General features: G+C 49.9%; 1 long non-coding RNA gene, 1 other non-coding gene and 2 pseudogenes across 2 annotated transcripts; 2 read left to right on the top strand and 2 right to left on the bottom strand.

Moving 5' to 3' along the window:
• The first annotated feature begins 1,264 nt into the window (after positions 1-1,264).
• Positions 1,265-4,870, top strand: LOC120657498 (annotated as a pseudogene).
• A 244-nt stretch (positions 4,871-5,114) lies between these two features.
• On the bottom strand, positions 5,115-5,267 carry LOC120657931. The gene has a single exon (XR_005668459.1). It is a non-coding gene; the product is annotated as a U1 spliceosomal RNA (small nuclear RNA).
• Positions 5,268-6,540: 1,273 nt separating this feature from the next.
• Positions 6,541-8,217, top strand: LOC120653774 (annotated as a pseudogene).
• Positions 8,218-9,387: 1,170 nt separating this feature from the next.
• Positions 9,388-10,794, bottom strand: LOC120657497. Its single transcript, XR_005668200.1, has 2 exons — positions 10,415-10,794; positions 9,388-10,330 (listed from the first exon to the last, which is right to left on the bottom strand). It is a non-coding gene; the product is annotated as an uncharacterized LOC120657497 (long non-coding RNA).
• Between the last annotated feature and the right edge of the window lie 5,506 nt (positions 10,795-16,300).

Raw genomic sequence — 16,300 nt, 5'->3', positions numbered from 1 at the left:
GCCGAGGCGAGCAAAAAGATCGAGGTGTGTTCTGGTACTGGTACACCAAATGATGAAAGGTTTGGCACTGTTGGAGGCCGTCAAGATTGGTGCGGAAAAAAAAAAGGAATCAAAGAACAAAGATGCTCTGCTGGACTGGTTCGACAGGACGAGACATGGTCGGCGTTCTAGTCACCGATTCAGCATGCAGTCTGGTGCGCTGAACTGACTTACTGGTCTTTAATAAAAAAAAGGCCGTACTAACATAACTGAATTATGTATCTTTTGAAATGATCTAACTGAAATATTCCGGTGCTTTGAATCTGGCAGAAGGGACAAAACAAACAAGCAATGCAACTGCATGGGGGAAAAAAATTGAGAGATCGTCTGATACCCATCAGGTCTGGGATAAGTAAGCAGCGTTTGTTAAGCCCGTGAATTATCCACCTTGCTTGCACGCATGAAACGGTGTGGTGTGGTTGCAACGTACCTGCCCCCCTTATCAAATGGATGCATGGGCGTACCGCGTACATGCCGCAAGAACCCATTGCATCCCAGAAATACCTGGTGTTTTACACGATGGTCCTTTTGCTTACGTGCTTCTTCCATAAGTTAACCGTGATCGGAGGTATATAAAATAATGTTCTCTCTGTTTCAAACTATAGAAAATTTTGATTTTATACTAAATCAAATATCTCTAACTTTGATCATGTTTCTAGGAAAATAAGCACTAACATTTACAACACCCAATTACTTTCATTTTGATACTATAAAGGTTAATATATTTTTATAATTTTTAGATTACATCTGAAGTAGTTTGACTTAGGACGAAAGCACAATTTAGAATGGGAATATATGACGTACAACTGCACTTGATTAATAGGTGAAAAACCGAGACGACACCTTGAATTTCAGTCAGTAGGAATATGATTTTTTATCACTAGATATGATATGATAATGTATGTTTTTTAGCCTTATAATATTGTATGTTATTGTTGTACGCAAAAGGACAAAGCTTGCACTCTTCTCTCGGTGCCCTTTTTGCTTGGACAGACCAAGCCAAGGTCAATGGTTTTGGCTTGATATATTATATAAACCACCAGGGCTTATTCACCCTGTTCGGTTCGCCAAGAGTGGCTGGTGTCCGGTCCCACCTGCCAGTCACCAGCCGCCAGTCCAGCCAATTCTGCTCAACCGAACTAGCAGTCGGATAAAATAAAAACTGGTAATTTTTAAACCAAGCAAAATATAAAAAGCGACGCGACCCCGCACACACGCCACTTCCGAGCAATTTCCTCATCATTTCCATCATCCCCAGTTCCCCACCTGGGCATCCGCTCTCTCTTTCTCTCACTCGGAGAAGAGGGAGGGGGAAAAAGCGTGAGCGAGATGGGCGCCGGGAGCAGCCGCGCCGACGGGCTGTCACGCCGCCGGGCGCGCCTCGGCCTCGGCGGGTGCTTCGGAGCCGGATCATCCTCTGCTGCCGCCGCAGCCGCTCGTGACGGCGGGAGCTTCGCCGCGGACGCGCCCTTGTCCTCGCGCGCTAACAAGGTAGTTGTTCCAGTACTACGTCGCGTCGTCGCCTGGCTCGGGATGCCGGAGCGCGCGGTAGTTCCAACAACAACAACATAGCCTTTTTTCCCAAGCAAGTTGGGGTAGGCTAGAGATGAAACCCGAAAGAAATAAGTTCAAGGTTCAGGCACATTGATAGCTAGTCTCCAAGCGCTCCTATCCAAAGTTATCTCTTTAGAGATATTCCAATCCTTAAGGTCTCTCTTAACCGACTCATCCCACGTCAGTTTAGGTCTACCTCTACCCCTCTTTACATTATCGACCCGCTCAAGAACCCCATTACGCACCGGCGCCTCAGGAGGCCTTCGTTGGACATGTTTAGTCTCTGCTGAGTTGCGGATTCGCCGCGAGAATAGATAGCTATATGAAGGGCGATTCAGAAATTTGACCTGTTTTTGGAGCTCAGAGCTATTATTACTTGCTCAAGTATATGATATGTTTGGAGCAGTTGGCTAATGGACTTGAAAAAAAAGTGTGGTGCTTCCACCTTCATTACATATCTGCAACTTGCAAGCATGAATAATTTCCTCTGGACTTATCAAGCGCCCTTTCATAATGCACATGACTGATGAGTGAATGCCTCCCAGAGTTTGTCTGCGCACGTTTAAACGGGCTGGGCCTCCACATGACAAATTGAAGCAAACTTGAGAGATTTAGAACATTGTCTGTGTCTAAGCGTTTGTTGTCTAATACTTTCTGTTAGTGATAGAATGCATTTAATACCTGTAAATTGTTTTTATGCCGGTTTCTGATGTCAGGAAGGTGTTGTCTACAGGTACAATCTCAGCAACCAGGGTGAGCAGTGAATGGAGTGAATTTTCATGCTTCTCTAGCTGCTAAGGATCTCCAGATCTCCAGTGAGTCAAATTCAAGACTGCATTCATCTTCAAGCACCATAAGCCATCATCTCAGATTCAATCACCTCAATTGTCATGAAAACAAGGAAGATGGCCTGGGGACTGAAAACACTGAAACAAGTGGCCTTGAACGCTCATCCAGAAAAGCTGTCATGGTTAGGGGAAGTATCAGCAGTGAAGCAGTTAATGTTGACAGAGCATCGAGAGAAGGAATAAGTTCTGTAGGATCAGAGCTCGGAAATGTTGCTAATACAGTCCCCACTAATGAAATTGGTGGTTCAATTTCTGAATCTGATCTGCACCCCTCGTTGATGACATCTGAAAGAATCCTGTCTGACTTAGAAGGAGAGATCGCTCCTCAAGCAACTTCATCCACAACTTTTCTGACAAATGAACGATCTGATATATCTCAACCTAGCTTGACATCTATGTCTCCTAACTCCTCAACCGAATCATCCATGAATCCATGATACAAGAACCAACGCCAGATTCAATCCCTACCAGATCAGATGTTCCCATATTCAGTGGACCACATGGTCAGACTGGTGGGAGTGTATTACATGATGATATGATGAGCATTTTCTCAAATGATGGTCTAGGACGCTCTAGAGATTCAAGCAGCAGTGAAACAAGGAGTCACAGAAGGGTTCTATGGGATACATTTTCCAGGCGTGGCTCTAGAGGTTATCCTGAATCTGATGCTGATGACCTGGGATTTTACAGCACATGGCTAGACCTTGGTGATGACCTTTTTGGAGAGTTGGAGGAGTCAAGATATTTTCATCGCAGACGCCATGGTTCAATAAGAGTAAGCCAGTATTCAAGATCCCGGGTAATTGTTATGCCTTATGCTTTTTACTGTTATGATTTTTGCTGATTCGCCTCAGTATCACACCTTCTTAACTTGGCATTCTTCTTCGTTACAGATTAGGGAGCATCGTCGCGCTGTTTTTGATAGTGGCAATGAACAAAGCACTGCACCTTGTCCTTTGGGGATTCATCAAGTTGGCCGATGCACCTGTGATTCTTTCTTGATTGCTGAAGAATCTAGTGCCCGAGCAAGTATATCAAGAGTTGTCATGTTAACTGAGGCGTTATTTGAGGTTTGTCCTTCCCTTCATACTCATTTGATTGTTTATCAGCAGTCTAGTTTTGTAAGATGATGACATAATAAGTGACACAGTGGAGAATACAGGGCCAAAGTCTTTGACACTGCTGTTGTGTTTTTGGCAATGTTATGTCATTTACATCTGTATATGTATTCTAACAGCTTTCAGGCATGTTTGAAGATGTACAGCAAATAAAAAAATGTTCTTAAACGTAAATCTCTACATACTTTAGTTAATTTGAGAACAGATTGTTGGCAATGTGTGAACTGTTAACTCCATTGCTATTATTGCATTTTTCAGCACATTACTACTCTAGTTATGTTAAAATGGCCTACGTGAATCTTTTCAGGTGTTGGATGAAATTCACCGTCAACCTGCATCACTTTCACTTTCTATGGTCTCCGTTCAGGCTCCTGAATCTGTAGTTAATTCATTGCCATGTAAGAGCTACAAAAAGCTTGAGACACCCCAATGTAATGATGACATGGAACAGTAAGCTTCTCATCATTCTAATATCTATCTTAATTTCCTAAGGCAAAAGTCTTGCATGATCTGTTGTTGGTATGATAATGAGAGTTGTTTCAGAAAGAAAGATAGCCCAATGCTTTTACAAACATCAGTTTTTCTTCCACATTCGAGTTCAGTTAGACATACAGATAGTTCATTCAGGGGGCAAAAATAATGAGACAATGAATGAGTATTCCTGTAATATGCACACACGAGTATTCCTTTTTCTTATCATTGTTTTGGAGGTCCTAATGCTTAAAATCTAACATATCATTGGGTCTCTCATCAGGTGCCATATCTGCTTAACTGAATATGAGGATGGGGAACAGATAAGAACTCTTCCGTGCAAACACGAGTTTCACCTGCAGTGTGTTGACAAATGGCTGAAGGAAATACACAGGTATCCTTGTTCCGGTATGCACAACAATACTGGCGCTGCATTGAGGGAATCTTCTAACATGTCCTTGTCCTGCAGGGTGTGCCCGCTGTGCCGTGGGGACGTCTGTGAAGCTGCCTCCTGAAGTCCTTGGCGCTGCCTCCTGAAGTCCTTGGCGCTGCCGTGCCTCCTGCCGCCACCACTGCTCCATGGTGGGAGCTGGTTCGGTCAGGCAACGGTGATCCCTGTCGCCTTTGACAGTTGACGCCGCAAGAGTCTCACTGCCGAAGAGAATGTCCAGGTCCTGTGTCTAATGTTTTAAGATACGACCAAGACTTGTATATAGCTTCTGTAGCCTCCCCGTGTGCGGCAACCTGTATATATGTGTAAATTCTAGATTCAATTTTATGCTACTTGATGTTCTGATTCCAACTTGCTTGGGATTGAAAGGCTTTGTTGATGTTGATGTTGTTCTGATTCCAGCACCAGTCAGTATGTGTAACCCAGGCTGGAAGCTACACAAATTGTGAGTCTTAGAAAATCTGAAAAAGAAAATTAACTAGGTTAAGCTAACTGAAGCGAAAAAAATATTGCTAATACGCCTTTCGTCAAGAGCGGCCCGTCAAGAGTGGCCAAGGATCGCACCAGGGTCTAATATATTTTCCGAGCTCCTTCAATCCTCTGGAAAGAAGAAAGGACCAATTTTTTCCTAATTTTCCTAATCCTAAAGAACAAAGAAAGGACCAAATTTTGACGTCCACTCTCCCATTTAGAGAGATGGTAGACGCACCCACCAAGTGCAATGTGGGCCACTGATCTAGGCCATGGGCCTTCTTGATCGCCCATCGACCCCGTCCAGGTAAGTATGGAGCTACGGGGCACCATGGGCATGTTATGTAGCCAGCACGGCCGCTCGCAGCTTCTGGCCCGCCGAGGTGGGACTAAACACCGCGCGCTCCTAGAAGAGAAACCACGACGCCGTGCTGCCGTTGGATCCCGCACGTACGGTTCGGAGCCTTGACGCGCGGTGCTTCTGGGGCAGCCCACCGGCAAGCTGGATCGTGGTGCTGTACTGGGCCGAAAAGAGAGACCGCTTTTTTTTTTGACCGAACTGAACTTGATTTGTTTTTGGCAGAGTAAACTGTGGTCTGTGGTGGTCGAACTCGTTTCATGCGGCATCATCCCACATTGCGACCTTGAACGCGTGGTTCGTTCAGGCTCATAAGGATGGTGATCAGCTGCCTGCATCCATTCCCATCGCCCATCGGCGTATCTCATTTTGTTTACAAGTGCACATCTATTCCCCCTCCATGATGCGTCGGATTCATGCTTTTAATTCAGAGTGGACGGGGCACTGTATTTGTGGTGCTGGCCTAATCAGCTCTTTTTTTTTTTTGCGTGGCCTGATGGCCATGGTATCATCCGTGTTGCCCATCAATCAATAGATCGAATCCTGCTTGCTTCGTCCTTGACGCAAGCAAAACTGTAAACGGGCGTGTGCTGATCTTGACGCCGCCGTGCCAGCACGTTGGTGATCTTTCTGCCGTATAGATCTCTGCATCGCGTCTATCTTTCCTAGTCTTTTTCGCACTTGTCACTCGCACGCAGGTCGCGATTATGTTCCGTGCGAAGAAAGTCCACCACGGTGCTCTCTGACAACAGATTAACAGTAGTACAACACGGTACTAATCCAGTAGTAGTACCACTGTACGTACTACCTTTCATCGTACGGTAAGATCTCGGCTCTGAATTTTAGGCTGCAACGCAATGCGTCATGCATTAGTACATGGACGATTTCGCCTGGGCAGGCAACGGGAAAGCTGCGTTAACACATCCTCATACTCTTATTACTATCCGCCCTGGAGGGGGAGCGACGGGAGCAGTCGGACGCTCCCTGGGCGATACGTGCCGGGGAGAGGACGACCGACGCGGCGCGTGGATTCGTCGTCCGCTCCTGTTGCCGTACATTTTGCAAAAAAAAAACCTCGATGAAATTGAAAATAGAACCCGCCGTCCCCACAATTTTTCAAAAGACCCCTACCCCTCTCCACCCTCCCCATCACAGCGCGCCCCCTCCCCGGCCTCCGTCGCTCCCCCTCCCGGCAATCGCCGCCCCTCGTCCTTCCCCTTTCCCGTCTCCATGTCGCCGCTGTCCCTCCCCCTCCCGGCCGCTGCCACCGTCCCTCCCCCATGCCACCTCAGCGCGCCGCCCTCCGTGGAGGGTGCAGGCGGCGGATCCGGTCCCGCGGTGTCGAGGCAAATCGGCGGGCGGCGGATCCGATTGCCAGCGTCGAGGCGGTGCAGCGGCCGGTGGATCCGGGCTGCGGCGTCGAGGCGGTGCAGCGGTAGGCAGATTCGGGTGGCGGCGTGGAGCGGGCGGCGGATCCGGGCCCTGGTGTCGAGGCGGTGGCGCTGGTGTCGAGGCGTCGACGCATCTCGCACATCTACTGCGGCCCCACCACCACCACGCCGGCCGCCCAGGCGCACGTTGCCAAGCTCATCTCCACCGTCATCGCTTTCAAGGAGGACAACCTCCGCATGACGCGCTCTCCTCCGGCCTCCCCCATCACCGCGGCCGCCTCCCACTCCACGGCGCGCCTGGACACACCGGCCCCCGCGGCGCCACCGAAGCCCTCCCACTGAGGCGACGTCTCCAGCGACGGCGGCAGCGACAACGACTGGGAGGGCGTGGAGAGCACCGAGCTTGACGAGGAGTTCAGCACCACCTCCGCCGCGTCAGGAACCAGCGTTCCTGGGATCTATAGGGTATACAAGTTCGCCACCGAGGTGCCCTGCACCACGCCGTAGCCGTCCGCACTCAAGCTGAAGGCCCGTGCCAAGTGGTAGCTTCCAATCCTATCCCCTGTCTCCCTTGCCGAATTCGGCTTCGGATTCATTGAATATTTATCTCTCTGTTCACGTGTTCAGCTTTAGATTTAATTGAGGATTCATTGACATGCTGGGATAGGAAGCAAACATAATATGATACTTCTATCTCTGCATAGTTCAGTAGTCGTAACTGTTATGGATCAAGCTTAATTATGCTCTTAGTACCTAAATTTACTTCTATTGAGTACCCTTGCTTTGTTGTGACTTGTGTCCAGAGTGTGTCGTCATGATCATCATGCTGCATAGCTCTCCAGTTCTCAAATATATCAGTATGAAGATGTCCCTTTGTGCATTGTGTTTCCAATCATTAGCAAGTACTTGAACTCATCTATTAGCATCATACCACTGTGGTTGTTGATTTTAATAGTCATTTCAGTTTAACATGTATCCATTTGTGATCTCAATATGCCAGGAATGCTTGGCATAAGCTGGGTGCTATGCCTACAGAAGAAGCTATGCAGGAGTACATCACAATAGTTGATGAGCTATTCCTTAACTGGGCTGCTGGTTCGGGCACAGTAAATTCTGTATGTCCTTATCAACCACACTATTAGCTGCGATCTATACAGCAATCCTGATGGCAGTGTTGGCCTATGCACAACATCATTTCAGAGAAGGAAAGATGAAGATAGCATGGCTTCTGCATCAGATTCGAAAGGACCTATCTTCAGCAGTTTCATGTACGAGGAAGATGAAGGAAATGAAGCGTAAGTGTTATTTACCTCATGTATGTTTTCTACAGCAGTTTATTGTTAATTCTACCTTTGTGGATGTGACAAGTCATATGAAGTAAGATGGCATTCTCACTGTTCTGTACAGCTTAAGCCGTCTAATACTCTACTTGAGTACCTTACGGAGCAGATTTTATTTAGGGTCAACAATTTGTCATTGTGTGTGCTATTTGTGATATTACAGGAGAAAGTCCTGAATATCTAACTTCATTGGGTGACAGAAAATTAATACATCAGCCTTTCTTCAGTTGAACAAATACTAATATCATGATATATAGCACCTTGCATTAATATTGAAGATATACTAAAATTGGAGCTGGTTAGGTATATGTAGTTTCAGTATACTCTCATGTTAATAAATTTCTAAGACTAATAATATATCTCATGGCATCCTGGGGCTCTGTTTCTTTCTGTACACACATGCCTGAAAGTTTTCTTATTTTGTGATGAAAGAAATCAAACATCCGCAATATTTGGTGACAAATTTTTTTCATGTTACTAATTAGTTGTCACAGGTCCTCCTGAGGATTCTTCGGCTCATGGAATTTTGTTACAAACACAAAATATCATTCATGGAGAATTCCTTTTTCCTTCCAGTATTTTGGAACCTCATGAAAGAACTATAGGTCTTTGCTAACAAAGCTTCCTTTGATTCTAGCTGTATCTCTTTTTTTAGGGAAATTATAACTGTATCTTTGCCAAGACGAGATAATACTACTGTTTTATGTATATATAGCTGAGTGTTATACAGTTCAATTATTTTTTTGTTCAAGTCAATTGTATCATATAGCTGACTTCTAAGCATATACTATATATCGTAGAGCATATTGTGTGTAGCTGACTTTTATACATATACATTTTCATTACTGAATATGTCCTGTAAATGAATAATATCTTTAGTTGGTCAATCCAATATGCTCATCCTCAACGGGCGCAGCGCGCCAATCTTCCTAGTTACAGTACACATGCCCTTCAGGTGAACACAATGACTTGGGGTGTGTTTAGATCACTTTGCATTTTTAGAAGGAAATCTTCCATATTTGAAATATTAAATGTAGACTAATCACAAAACTAATTACAGATCTCGTCTATAAACTACGAGACGAATCTAATAAACCTAAGTAATCCATCATTAGAGCATATTTACTGTAGCAATTTAGTGTCTAATCACGTCGTAATTAGGCTCATTAGATTCGTCTTGCAATTTATATTCCATTTATGTAATGTGATTTATTTTTTGACTACATTTAGTACACATGCAAGTGATTTACAAAATTTTTGTGTTTTGCGTTTTGAGATCTAAACAAGTCCTTGATCCATAACCGACTTGAGGCTGTCCGCACTCGTCGTACTTTAAATTCATCCTCTAAAAAAAATATTCAATCATGGTCATTTCTCTATATCCAGTTTCTCTGCACCCGTTCATACTCTACATTCATCCTCTATCCCAACTACCAACATGTGGGACCCACACGTCAGATTTTCTTATTGTTTTTTCCTCTCTCCCTCCTCTCTTTCTCTCTCCCATTCCCCCATCCCTCCGCACCGCTATCCCTTCTCCCTCCAGGATCTCTTCCTGCACCCTCGGCGCTCGCTGTGCGCCCTGCCGCCGCCAGCAGCGGAGCTCCGCGCGGCGGCTAGGGGAGGCTCTCCCTCTGCGGATGGACGGCGTAGCGGCCCGGTCGGCGGCACTCTCCAGTGCAGCGGCCCTCCCTCTGCACATGGACGGTGAGGCGAGGGGCGGCGGGTGGCAGCGGTGGAGCGGATCGTGCGCTCCTCCTCCATGGCCCGCAGCTCCTCCGTGGCTCGAGGCAGCTGCTCCTCGAGACCGCCGCGCGCCCGGGTCGTCTTCTTGCCCTGCGGGCTCGCCGCGGGCTCCTCCATCACCATCGTCGGTGAGGTAGGCGTCGGGCACAGCGGAGGCGGGGGCGCACCCATGGACGGCAGAGTGATGCCGCCCCCACCGTCGCGCCTCGTCCCTCCTCACCATGGGCCAGCGGCGAGGGGCCGGCCCGGCAAGGGGCGGGAGGCGGCGGCGGCACGGATGGCGGGCCTTGACGGTACTCCCCTGTGGCGGCGGTGGCGGCCATGGTGGGTCGACTGCGGCGACATCCGGATCCGCGAACCTGGCCACCGGATCTGGCCCATGGCGGACCTCCCAAACTCCAGAGGTCGAATGGCGACAGCGGCGGCGAAGTCCGTGGCGGTGCGGCGTGCGGAGGACCTGGTGAAGAGGGAGATGGCCGGGTGCGAAGCGTCCGCGACCTCACGTTCTCGCTCGCCGCCGAGGAGGGCCTCACCGCGCTCAAGCTGTTTGAAACAATATATTATGTTACAATCATTTCTAGTAGGTGGAAACAAATAAGAAAACTGAAGAATGTAGATAGGACTAACATATCATATTGCTGGATTGTTTTGGACTTTTCTGTAGCATCCAACAGACAATTTTTGTATTCTAGTGACTCTTGTCGTTCCTTTTCTGTAGCATCCAACAGACTTTTCTGTAGCATCCAACATACAATTCTTGAACTCTTGGCATGCTTGAGCACTGAATCATTGAGCTCTGAATTCCTGCCTCTCGGCATCTGCCCGTGCTTTATTTTGTGGGTCGTCGGACACCGGAGCCCGCCGTCGCCGGACGGTGGCGAAGCAGAGCGGCAGGATGACGGCAGCTAGCACTGAACTTAATCTAGGGCGGGATGCCGGGATCGGAGCTCGCCGGATGCGGTGGAGAGGCCGGCGAAGCAGCGGGGCAGGACGACGAGATGGCGTCCGAGCGCTCGGTGTCTCGGTCCAGTCGATCAACGTCCCGTTTATAATGGGGTCTCCTTTGCTCAGTCTCGGCCATCGGTTGAGAATCGAATGGCTCACAGTAAGTCAGGGTGGGAGGTAAATGAAATACCGTCCACCCGGGTCGGTGGATGAAACACTGTCCACCTTGGTCGCGCCGTCGCGGCGAGGCGAGGCCAGCTCCGTCCGCCAGCCACCTGCGAGGCGCCGAGGGAAGCCATGGTGGGGAGCCGAGAGTCTCTCCACCCCAGCCAGTAGCGGCGCAGGTGACAGGCACCTCGCAGCTCGTAAGCAGCGTCGCCGCGTGGGAAGAGCCAAGCTCGCCGCGAGTGGGGCGCGCGGGGTGATCGACCGTGGCTACTCTGAGCAGCGCATGCGGCGCGGTGGCAGGCGTTGCCGCCGGTTCTACTGCCGCGCGTAGATCGAGGTACGTGGCGGTGCAGCGTACGGCCTCGGCATGGCGGCAGCGCACGGCCGAGATTCAGAGGTGAGCCGCATGGACTCGGGCTCGTGTGCATGCCGGCCAGCGACCAGTGCATGCAGGGGATGCCATTGGGCCATGGCGATAGCAGTTTCAGGAATTAAAAGTTGGGCGTCAACGTGATAGAAAAGCAGAGTTTAGGATAACATAGTTGCTGCTGGCCTGATCTCAGAGATTTAGATTGCTGCAACTGACTGAGAGACATCTGAAAAATGAGCACACCAACTGACTTGCTGAACAATTCCTGAAAAATGCTTGCTCCTACAGATTCAGACAACGCTGAGGAGTTCACCAACAAGCAAAGCAAAGTTATTTCTATGAGCTCTTTTTTAAAAAAAACAGAATCGGCAAATGATTGTGGGAAATTAACTCATGTCTGGAATGGAGCACTGCAAATCAGAGTGAAAAGGAAATTAACTCATGTCTATATATTATTAGAAAAAAGAAATTCAACAGACTAGTACAAAAGGAAACAGAGAAAGCTAAAAGAGTAGAAAAAGAAGAAGAGCGAAGAAACAAGAGTGACTCCATCTAAACAAATTACAACACTGAGGAGCTAGCCACACTTCCATAGCTGCAATATTGCTTTGCTTTGCCTTAAACAGAATAAGCTTAACCTTCATGCAGAACTTGGCTTCCGTAGCGGCAAAACTGAACTAGTTTGACACTGAACTTTGCAGCAACAGGCACAAGTATACTGAAGAAGAGTCAGAGTACATGGAATCCGTAGAAGAAATAATTATTCCAGGAGCGTCATCAGGATCCATTAGAACCAAGCAACGTTGAACAACATGCACATTCTGAATAACTGTCGGAGTAACTGTTCAAGTCAGAGTGAGTTATGCCTGTATATGTTCAGAACTCTGACGGTTACTCTTCGCATGCTTGAGGACTGAATCATTGAGAAAATTCTGAATAACTCTTTTGCACTTGAGTTCTGAATTCCTACCTCTGCATCTGCCCGTGCTTTTGTGGTACAGCAACAGGATGGGTGCTCATGAATTACGACACGTAACTGTAACCGGATTAGCATCTGATTCAAGTGCCCAAGTTATTACTAGGAAAAAAAAACACCCATCTACTTCATTAAGAAGTGAGCATTGGTGCCGCTGCCTCCGCAGTTGCTAGTTGCATGTATTTCAAGCTTTTGCCACATATGCTGGCGATTGTCACCGCCACACTAGCTGTTATCATGACCAAGACATGCAGATGTGATGGAAGCAGCCATATGTAAGCCTGGAACCTCTAGTCTACAGAGATAAAAAGACATGCTCGCTGTAGGACAAAGATTGCGATGGTCGCCATTTGGACTAGACAATACTACTGAAGTACTAGTTTGACACTGGACTTTGCAGCGACAGGCACAAGTAGAGCGAAGAAGAGTCGGTGCACATGAGCACATCAAATTCATAGAAGAGAAGAATTTGCAGGAGCACAATCAAGATCTGACGGAACCAAAAAAAAAAACGTTGAATAACGTGCATTGGGAAATGGGAGCTGTGCAGACAGCAATCAAGCACAATCAATGCCTGTATATGTTCAGACTCTGATAGATGCTTCCGTTCCATGACTTGTTCAGAGCAAGTGGCCATCGGCACCGTAGTAGAGATGCATCATACGGACACGCGACGCCATGGTTTGGATTCCCAAGTTCAGTTCCCTTGAGATGCTGTCCATAAACCCGCCGACGTTAAGCCGGGCGGCGGCGGTGAATCCGCTTGAGAGTCGAGAGCTATTTAATTAGTAATCGGGCAGTAGCAACGATCACGCGCGCCGTGCAAGCCTCGCTCGGCCCTCGGGAGCTCGCCGTCGCCGGACAGCGGCGACAAGGGCGGCGAAGCAGAGCGGCAGGATGACGGCAGCTAGCACTGAACTCAATCTAGGGCGGGATCGGAGCTCGCCGGAGGTGGCGTAGAGGCCGGCGGAGCAGCGGGCCAGGGCGACGAGAGGGCGTCTGGGCGCTCGGTGCAGTGCAGTCAACGTCCCGTTTGTACTGGGTCTACCTTCTTAATCTCGGCCATCGATTGAGAATCGAACGGCTCAAAACCACACAGGGTGGACGGTAAATGAAATACCGTCCACCTGGTCGGTGGATGAAACACCGTCCAGCCTGGGTCGCGGCGAGAAGAGGCCAGTGCTGCCCGCCAGCGGCGAGGAAAGCCATGGGCCATGGCGAGGAGCCGAGAGAGCCTCCCCACCCCTGCCAGTAGCGGCGCCGCTGACAAGGCACCTCGCAGCTTGAAAGCAGCGTCGCCGCGGTATAGGCCAGGCTCGCCGCGGGCCGGGCGTGCGTGATCGTTGCTACTGCCGCATCCACGCCGCCGTCGGCCAGCCGGACCCGCCGTGGAGAGGTAGGTTGCCGTGAGGTCAGATGGACGGAGTGAAAAGTGGGTGTCCGTTGTGGTGCATGGGAGGATGGTCTTCAGTCTTGATCGAGGTGGTGTGACGCTGCCGGGGTGCGCGCCGCGGCGAGCGAGGTAGGTAGGAGGCGGTGCGGCCAACGGTGTTGTCAGCGTGGCGCCGGCGCATGGCCGGGATCCTTGTGCGCCACATGCAAACCACGGTCGGCCCTCCGGAGCTCGCCGGCGGTGGACAGCGGCATCAATGGTGGCGGGCAGAGAGGAAGGACGACGAGAGGGAGGGTGTCTATGCGCTCAGTCCAGTCAACGTCCCGTGGGTCTTAATCTCAGCCGTTGGTCAAAGATCGAACAGGTTACGAGTACCCGGGGTGGACGGTAAATGAAATACCGTCCACCCCCGGTGGGTAGGCGAGCGAGACACCGTCCACCCCTGCCCGTGCCGCCGTGGCGAGGGGCGGCCGGCGCCGCCTGCCGGCCAGCAGCGAGGCACCTCCCAGCTTGGAAGTCAAGCGCGCCGCGGTGACCGATCAGGGCTTCTCCGAGTGCCCCCTAGTTCGGATCGGATTGGCTCGCCCCGTTCCGGCGGTGCCCGCCGCCGCCGTCGCCATCCTCGCTGCTGGATCGGCTCGTTCCGTTCCAGCGGCGGCGAGCTTGACTTCACACTGGGAGCCCGGCAATGGCGGCTCGGCCCGCAGCATGTTTGGCACAGGATTCATATCTGACATGATGCGCTTGCCTTCATACCTCAATCCTCCATGCTTAGCCTGGAAGCTGGAGTAATTCACATTTATTTTTGTTTTCTTTTCGTTGCTGGAGTTTCATCCGGAGTAGCAAAATCAACGCTGATTGGTAGTGCTGGAACTGAAGAAGCACTCTTGGCATGCTTGAGCACTGAATCATTGAGGAATTTCAGAAGACCTATTTTGCACTTGAGCTCTGAATTTCTGCCTCGGCATCTGCCCGTGCTTTATTTTGTGGCGTTGTCGGACTCCGGAGCTCACCGTCGCCGGACGACGGCGAAGCAGAGCGGCAGGATGACAGCAGCTAGCAATGAACATAATCTAGTGCGGGATTGGAGCTCGCAGGAGACGGCGGAGAGGCCGGCGAAGCGGCGGGGCAGGACGACGGAGCAGATGGCGTCTGAGCGCTCGGTCCAGTCAACGTCCCGTTTGTGCTGGGGTCTCCCTTGCTCAATCTCGACCATCGGTTGACAATCCAACGACTCCCAGCCACCCAGGGTGGACGGTAAATGAAATACCGTCCACCCCGGTCGGGGGATGAAACACCGTCCAGCTTTGGTCGCGGCGAGGCGAGGCCAGCTCCGCCCCCTGGCAAGCTGCGAGACGCCGAGGCGGCAAGGAAAGCCATGGCGGGGAGCCGAGAGCCTCCCCCACACCTGCCAGTAGCGGCGCCAGCGACAGGCACGTCGCAGCTCGGAAGCAGCGTCGCCGCGGTATAGGTCTTCAGTCTTGGCCGAGGTAGTGCGACGCTGCCGGGGTGCGCGCAGCGGCGAGCGAGGTAGGAGGCGGTGCGGCGAACAGCATCGTCGGCGTGGCGGGCCGGCATCCTCGTGCAAGCTGTGGGCCTGTGGCGGCCTCGGGTGAGCCGCATGGATTGAAGCTGGTGTGTCGCCGGCGACCAGCGAAGGGGAACCCATGAGCCCATTGCCAATTGCGAAGTTCTTGTGCAATCTGTGGTGGACTGGTACTGGTAGATTAGAGGTTGGGCATCAACGTGACAGTAAAGCGGAGTTTCAGATAACATAGTTGATGTTGGCCTGGGATTCGTGAAAAATGAGTCCCCGTACAAGCACACTAACTAAACAATTCTTGAAAACTGCCTGCTCTAACTGATTCAGACAACGCAACTGCAGAGTTTACGAAGAAGCAAAGTTGTTTGCAAGAGCTCTTTTCTAAAAGAAGAATTTTCAAATGTTTGTGGAAAACTAAATCCTGTATTGATCACTATAGATTTTTTTTTTGAAGTAAATGTATTGATCGCTAGAAACATGCCAACTGCGATCCATGGTCTTATTAAGCGGTGAACATATGTGTGCGACGACTACCGACTAGAAATAAGCCTGGAACCTTTAGTCAGTAGAGATTGAAAGACATGTTCACTATAGGGCAAAGAATGTGATTGTCACCTTGTGGACTGGATAGAACTGAACAAGTTTGACACTGAACTTTTGCAGCGACAGGCGCCAGTAGAATGTAGAAGAGCCAGTGCCCATCTAATTCATAGAAGAGAAGAATTTGCAGGAGCACAATCAGGGCCTGACGGAACCAGAAAACGCTGAATGACGTGCGTTGGGAGCAGTGCAGACAGCAAACAAGCACAGTTGAGTTCGAGTCAGGGTGTGAGAGATGTCTGTATATATGTTGAGACTTTGATGCCTCCGTTCCATGGCTTTGTTCAGACTTCAGAGCAAGTGACCATCGGCATCGCAGTAGAGATGCGTGACGACGAAACACCCGAAGATTAAATTCGTGCCCATCAAGGAGACAGGGACACGGACACGCGCCGCCATGGTTTGGTTTCCCGAGTTACAGCTTCCTTGAGCTCCTGTCCGTAGACCTGCCGACGTTAAGCCGGACGGCGGCCGGAGCGAAGCTGCTTGAGAGCTACTCAATTGGTAATCGAGCGTGC

Source organism: Panicum virgatum, chromosome 1N, assembly GCF_016808335.1.
Source record: "Panicum virgatum strain AP13 chromosome 1N, P.virgatum_v5, whole genome shotgun sequence".
NCBI classification, from domain to species: Eukaryota; Viridiplantae; Streptophyta; class Magnoliopsida; order Poales; family Poaceae; genus Panicum; species Panicum virgatum.
This window is presented reverse-complemented; position numbering and strand designations above follow the sequence as displayed.